General features: G+C 33.0%; 1 pseudogene; it reads right to left on the bottom strand.

Moving 5' to 3' along the window:
- Positions 1-4,667: 4,667 nt before the first annotated feature.
- LOC149547365 (putative UPF0481 protein At3g02645 pseudogene) lies at positions 4,668-6,778 on the bottom strand (annotated as a pseudogene).
- Between the last annotated feature and the right edge of the window lie 753 nt (positions 6,779-7,531).

Genomic DNA, 7,531 nt, shown 5'->3' with positions numbered 1-7,531 from the left:
TCATAATTTTATGAAAAATAATGTTATCATTATGTAAAAAATACTTATAAGAGTGTTGAATAATCAAATAAAATAATACAATTTTTCATCATTTTGCACTTCAACAATAGTTTTCATTCTTAATAAATTATACTACTACAAAAGTTAATAACAAAACTAACATTGAAATAGAGTTAGCATTCTAAGAGGTACTGACTAGGCCTACAAATTATTAATAAACTCAGTTGCCAATATAAAGGATATAATATATGATAAGTGAACATGTAAAAGTGAGAATAAAGAGTGGTAAAAAGGCATGTAAAGTAGATGGTTATAGTTATTGGTGAAGAGAAAAACACGAGATAGAGAGGTAGTGAGAGAGTGATGTTAGGAGTAAGTGTTTAGGAAAGGTAGAAAGGAGAAGTAGATAGTTATAGATATCGAGGAAAAATAAATAACGAGATAGAGAGGTGTCATAGAATGACATTAGGAACAAGTATTTATTGTTGAATCTCTTTGCCAAAGTAATAAAAATGACCACAATATTTATTTTTTACCATATTTTTAATATTGAACCTAAATATCTACACTCTCCAAATCATTACTAAACATTGATGAAGAGAGAGGGGGTGGGGATAGTAAATGTTATTTTATTTGATACCCAAAATGTAAAAGATTCCACTTATTTAAAAATTTCAATTCAATTCATTTCATTTAATTGAAAGAAATTAGAGTTTCTAGATCATGGAGTGGTGATTCTCGTTGCACATTGCTTTCAACATGAGAGTTATTTCAAGCACTATGATTTAGTTGATATCTTTTCATTATTAATTTATGTAAAATATGTTTACAAGAACATAAGCTTTGGCAACCAAAGGATCATCATCTTAGGGTAGACTTAATTCCATGCTCTCTTAGAAGAACTCACAAATGGATATGAAAAACACACACACACATATAATTAGTTAAAACTGATCAAAACTTGGTACTTGGCTACTTTATTCTCAAAATAGAGCATACTAACAATTTCTTCCAAAAAGTGCAATTAGAAATATCAAAACATTTAATAAAAGCAATATAAATATAAAACATAAAAATATATAATGTATTTTGCTTTAAAAGAAATTTATTATAATTTTTGTATAACAAATATATATATCATATATAATATCTAAGATTTTGCAAAAATATTGGTTAGATAATTTTAATTTATTTTTTTCAAAATATTTTGGAAAAGGTGAACATATTTCAATGGAATCAATATTATTTATTTTTAAATAGTAAAATTGAGATAGACTACCCTAGATATTTAAAACTGAGTAGAATGATTAATATAAGATTTTGATAGAATTTAGTTTTTCCTATTTTAAATTATATTATAGGTGTAAAGTTTAAAAATCATAGTAATATTTATAGAGGGATAGAAATATATATTAGATTTTTTTATTAAATATATGTATACATTAGTAAGATGATTTATGATTTTTTAAAGCAGGTAAAGTTTAAATATACATAAAATTAATTATTATTCTTTGAAGAATTTAGAAAAGTATGAAACATCTTTTATATATAGATATATATTGCAAACTTTATATTCTCTTTAATTCAAATATTTTAATTTAGATTTTGCAACTTTTTGGAACCAAGTTTCTCCCTTTTTTATACTCTACGGAATATCATGTCCATTATAATGCATTTGTCCAACAAGAGCTCTCATTCTTGCATCACTTGACCATGCTTCTTTGGAGGTATCTTGAAACCAATGCTTGTGCAAAGTGTGAATGCATACTTTAAAGGTACCCTTCTATGCTCATCTTCCTTATGCATCCTGAACACTAAAACTCTCAGATGCAACAACCTTAACCCTATAACAAATTTATGGTCCATAGCTTGGTCTTTTAATTTTAGCTGATTTTGTTTGATGGACTCTCAAATTTTGGAGCTTGGGGATCTAGAGTCAATAAGGCTAGGTGGGGATGTGTTGTTAGGTGGGATAGATTGTATTGAAATATAAATTTTAAAATTTATATAGCATACTATTATTGTTATTTTGTTATAGTGTTTTCAAGTAGACATATAATATTATTTATTTATGTTAATTGTATTTAAAATTAATAAAATTAATTATTTAAGTTAATTTTGAAAAATAATGAAACTAAAACAATTTAGCAACTTTAATGATGTGATATCTACTTCTAATTAGAATTTTGATATAATTTCATTAAAAAATAATTTGATAATTATTTTATTAAAAATTAAAAATTAATTCTTTCATAATCATAAATTTCTTGAAATCTAAATAAGCTAATATTATTATTTATTTGTCAAATCATGATAAAATATAATATAACTAAATTATTTAATTAATCTCCCAATTTATTTTAGTTTCATCCCTTTATTTTTAACTTCTTACTTGGGAATGATTTTATGTAATGCAATGGCCCTCTTCGTGTTTTAATAAGATTTTAAGGAATAAAAATATTTTTTGGAAATAAAAATAGAAAATCAACCACTCTAAAGGCCAGTCATAGAGTTAGTGGCGATCTTCTTAGCATATTTCATACTAAGGATAAATGGTTTTAGAAAATAACAATTGAAGGAGAATTATAAAATGAAAGTATAGGCATTGTAAATGGTAAAATCTCATGATGTGTACATGAATCCAACAATGCCTTAGTTTACTAAACATGCATGTGAACATTATAGAGCTCAAAAATTGTATCTATCATTGCCTCAAGTAAAATTGTGTCAAGATATATTAGACATGCAATTGCATTCTCCTCACACTATGTCATGGACATCTAAGTGATTCTATATATATATAGAAGACATATTAGTACTAGATTCTTGCATCTTACCAAAGATGTATTAGCCTAGACTTTTTCTCTCCAATCACTTTTGACGTTAACTATTTGTCTCATACACCTTAGGAGGTATTGTCTTTTGTACATGTTCATAAACTTGAATTCATTTAATTTGTATTATTTAGGGTTGCATATAAATGGATTCTAAAATTGGTTGTCTATATATTTTCTAGGATCATGCATGAATATATTTGATAATTTAGGCAAAGGTTAAGACCATGAATCCAATAATGTCTTAGTTTACTGAACATGCATGTGAACATGACAGAGCTTATAAATTGTATCTATCACTATCTTAAGTAGAATTGTGTTAAGATATATTAGACATGCAATTGCATTCTCCTCACACTATGTCAAGGACATCTAAGTGGTTCTATATATAGAAGACATATTAACTTAGTACTTGATTCTCACATCTTACCAAAAATGTATTAGCCTTGACTTTGGCGATCCCATCACTTCTGATCGTAACTATTTGTCTCATACACCTTTAGAGGTATTCTCTTCTATACTTGTTCATAAACTTGAATTCATTTAATTTGTATTGTGCAAGGTTTCATAAAATGGATTCTACAATTGGTCATCTACATATTTTCTAGGATCTCACATGAATATATTTGATAATTTAGGCAAAGGTTAAGACCATTAAAAAATAGTTGAACATGGCATTATATTCTTTTAAAATAAAATTCTTAAGACTTATGGGTAAAGTTGAATTATAAATTTCATTATCTATTTGAGTTATATGTTACAAAAATCTATAACTAGAACTACTTCTTTCTTAGTCAGACATGCCCATCAAAGAAGAAGACAAACAATCTCAATTAAATGTCATTTTGGATGAAGCAAAAAGTGAGAAGGAGAGCCAAGAAGAGATAAAAGGCTCAAAATAATGGATTGCAGATAAGAATAGTACAAATGCCACCAGATGGAAAATGTTTTTTCAAAAACCTAGCAGGTCAACTTGAAGGTGACCAAGAGAAGCACTCAAAGAATTGTAGTATGGTAGTGGAGTACATAATGGAGAATCGTTCAGACTTTGAGCCTTTCTTTTCTCATAAAGATGACATAAATTTTGAAGAATACTATGAAAAAATGGTAGAAGATGGAACTTGGGTAGATCATTGTGATATTTTTGCAGCCTCCACGATGACTCAAACTAACATTCATGTGCATCATTTGAAGGGTCAATTATTTGAAATCTACAATATTGATAGCTCAGAAACACACACACACACACACACACTTTGTGTCTCATATCATGATAGAAACTACTACAACAGTTTGTACTTCATTAATAATAAGGCCCTGTTTGGTTGCTGGAACATGAGGGCCAAAACTGGGTTATCAGGGGTAAAACCAGGTTTTGCAAAAAAACATGGGCGTTTGGTTGGTTAAAATTATAACTTGGTTTTCAATTTCATCTTCCAATAAAAAGGTGGAATTCGAAATTAAAACCAGGTTTTGAATTTTATGAGAGTTTTTTTTAATAATATTGTGGGGTCCACGGTATATTCATCTTCTGTGTCAACCAAACGGACCATTGGCTTTCCAAACCACAAAACCAAGTTTTATGGTTATGCCACAAAACCAAGTTTTATGGTTATGCCACAAATTCATCTTTCCCAACCAAACAGGGCCTAATGTCAGTACTTGTGTAGCACCCATGTATTTGGAGGAAGATAGTCAAAGTACATGCCATTATACATGAAAAAGGGTGCAAAGATACCAACAAAGTTGCATAGAAGATAAATTATTGAAAAGATAGGACAAACCTCGACGAAAGAACATTTTAATAGGGTGTATTCCATGATTAGTAAGGAAGACAAAATAATAAAGATTTTAAAATTATCTTTCCAATATTCTATTATATACAGAAAATATTATTAGCAAACTTCCTATGTCAACATTCAGTAACATCATTTGATATATATAAACTATGGGCGCACCCCTTGCACCCTTCAAAGGTGCAAGTAATATTGCGTCTTAATCCTGTAGAAAATCCGTCTCTGTCCACCGCTGCTTACAGTCGTACACAGAACAGAAGGCTTGCAAACAAGTGAGGAGCAGAAAAGACGCTGCGGCGATCAGAGTGAGAAATCTCCATGAACCAAAAATATACTTGTTCACGTACTCCATCATCGCTATGCTCAACCTCCTGTTGTAATGCTGGTTGATGCCCGCTATTACTTTGTCTAAATACTCCACTTTTGTCAACTTCACACATTTTCCCATGCCGTTCCACAGACTCGCTACTTTCGCATCGTTTGCCAGATGGTTGTATATAATCTCGTAGCTTCTCAGTAGCCGAACATCTTCCTCTGTTTCGATGATGCCGTTCATGAAATCTGTGTAGCGAGTAAAGATCAACGCACCAGGCGCCGCCGAAGCTTCGAAAGCCACCAGATTTCTCAGTATCACTTCTGAATTATTATCCAACCTCACTTTGGGAAGATAAAGAGTTGCTGTTGCTGTGTCGAAGCGTATTGTGGTGAGATCTCCGTCTGTAGGAAGGAATTTCACTCCCGCTGAAAATAAGTCGGCCACTGAGGGAACCTTCAGTTCATCGCGTGTAGGGGGAATTTCCACAGACGAACCTCCTCCTTCTTCCCCTTCTCTTTTCTTTTCTCCTTCCCCATCTTTCTCTCCTTCCCTAAGATTAGAAAGAAGGTCCATCAGCAGCTTGTACAAAACCTTGACGATCCTCTGTTTGAACTGACGCCGGATCAGTGACGTCAGACGTCGAACAGGGCCGACGTTTAACCTGGAGAAAACCACCCACGCTGAATTCAGACTCTTTTTAACAAATGTTGGATCCGGCAACGGCTCCTTTTCAATCTCATCGTCCGAAGCATTGGTACGGTCTATAGCGGCCGCGGGGACAATTGCGTAATAGAGCACTTCCAGCACATGACCCCTTTCTTTTATGCGCAGCCTTGAACTCTCCGACATCTTGAACGTAAACGGTGACAACGCCTCACATGCAACAGCTACCAGATTACAGAGCCCTTCTTCTGCGTTCTCCTCAGGGCCTAATTGCATCTCCAACAGCTTCTGCATGATGAACAATGGTACCTGATTCTCGAGCATCATCAGATCTCTCATGATTGCGTTGTGGATAGCACTCCTGCCAGATTGATCTAACACTCTGCCCAGCTGCTTCACCCCGGATATCACTTCTCTGGAGCCCTTATCCGCCTGTTTGACATAGAACTGCAAGCACTCCAGCACGAACGAGGCGTCCAAGGCCATCAGCCAGGCAAGGGCTTCCTGGCTGTAGTCGAGATATTTGTGATAATAGCTCCGTATCTGCCACTCGTGCTTCTTCAGCTCCTCCACTACGGATTCGAACTTGAGGCCTTTAACTCTCTGCTGAAACCTTCGAGCCACAGCCACTTTGTATCTCTCCATTTCATAAAGCTCTGATCTGCACTGGTGATATGGCCCGATTGAGACGCTCTGTGGAACGTATGCATCAGGCATCACTGCCCATAACTCCTTTGGCACATTGAATACGGCTCTGCATACCTCCTTCTACTCCTCTTTTTCGTGGAGGCCATCCCTAATTGAGAGAACCCATTGAGATTGATCGATCTTTACTTGAACAGAAGTATTGGAAGCCATGCTTGAGGAGTATTCAGGAATCAGAGAAACCCAAACTAGCACTACACACAGAGATGAGAAGAACGGCGGACGATGAATTATAAACAAAGGCTTGTAAATTACTAAAGACTGGTAATGAGGGGCCTCTTTTGCTGAGACTTCACATGGCTACACACTTTTAAAACTTAATGCCTTTATAAGCGTTAACTTGGTTTACTTTTGGTGTCATAATAGTTTCTGGTAGTGCGCACTGCACATTTATAATATAAAGCATGTTCTCATGGTTACAAACAGTAGTCCACTTCCCATTTGTGGGGATCAGATTGAGAATTCGATTCTTATCATAGGTAAATGCGAGTTTTAGTTCAGAGGCTCGTAAACAAATGCGTTTCCTCAACTAAGTTAATAATAATAGTAAAAACACTCGGAAGAGTTTTAGTTTTCATAAAATAAGAAAAACGCTAACAATGACCTTGTGCGAACTGGATGCTTTCTCGATTAGCTTTAACGCGACTTTAGATAGAGTATCCGATTCATTTGGTTACGATTTGAAACTTGAAAGTTCAACTATTTTGGAATACTTATTTTTGAATAGAAAATGGGGTACATATTCCTATTTTATTCTTTGTTTGGTTCAGGCCAGAATTTGATGGGGAATTTCCTGACCTCCTTTTAAAAATAAATAAAACTGGAATAAGAATACATATTCCAATTCCACCTATTTAAGTGGAATTGCAAAACTTCATGTTTGGACCACAATTTTTATATTATTTATTTTAATTTAATAAATTATTTTAAAGTTTGAATTTATTATTAATATGTTTCTTAAATGCTATTGTTGTCTTTATGGTTCAAATCTTAGTTTGACCATTGTGAACATTTGTTTGTGCCTTTACTAGTTTGAGTCTTAACTTTATTAAAATGGGATGACATAATCTATTTGTAACCTTGCTGGTTAATATCAATGCCTTCACCTAGAGTTGGGGGGTATGTTATGTTAGTGCTATTGATCATGTTAACGAATTTACTATGACATTATATTAAGAAAAATTATCATTTCCATTAGACATTTAAATTTATATGTT

This window comes from Cupressus sempervirens, chromosome 7, assembly GCF_028749045.1.
Source record: "Cupressus sempervirens isolate cs-2001-9-10 chromosome 7, ASM2874904v1, whole genome shotgun sequence".
NCBI classification, from domain to species: domain Eukaryota; kingdom Viridiplantae; phylum Streptophyta; class Pinopsida; order Cupressales; family Cupressaceae; genus Cupressus; species Cupressus sempervirens.
The sequence above is the reverse complement of the archived record's forward strand: the minus strand, read 5'-3'. Positions and strand labels throughout refer to the sequence as shown.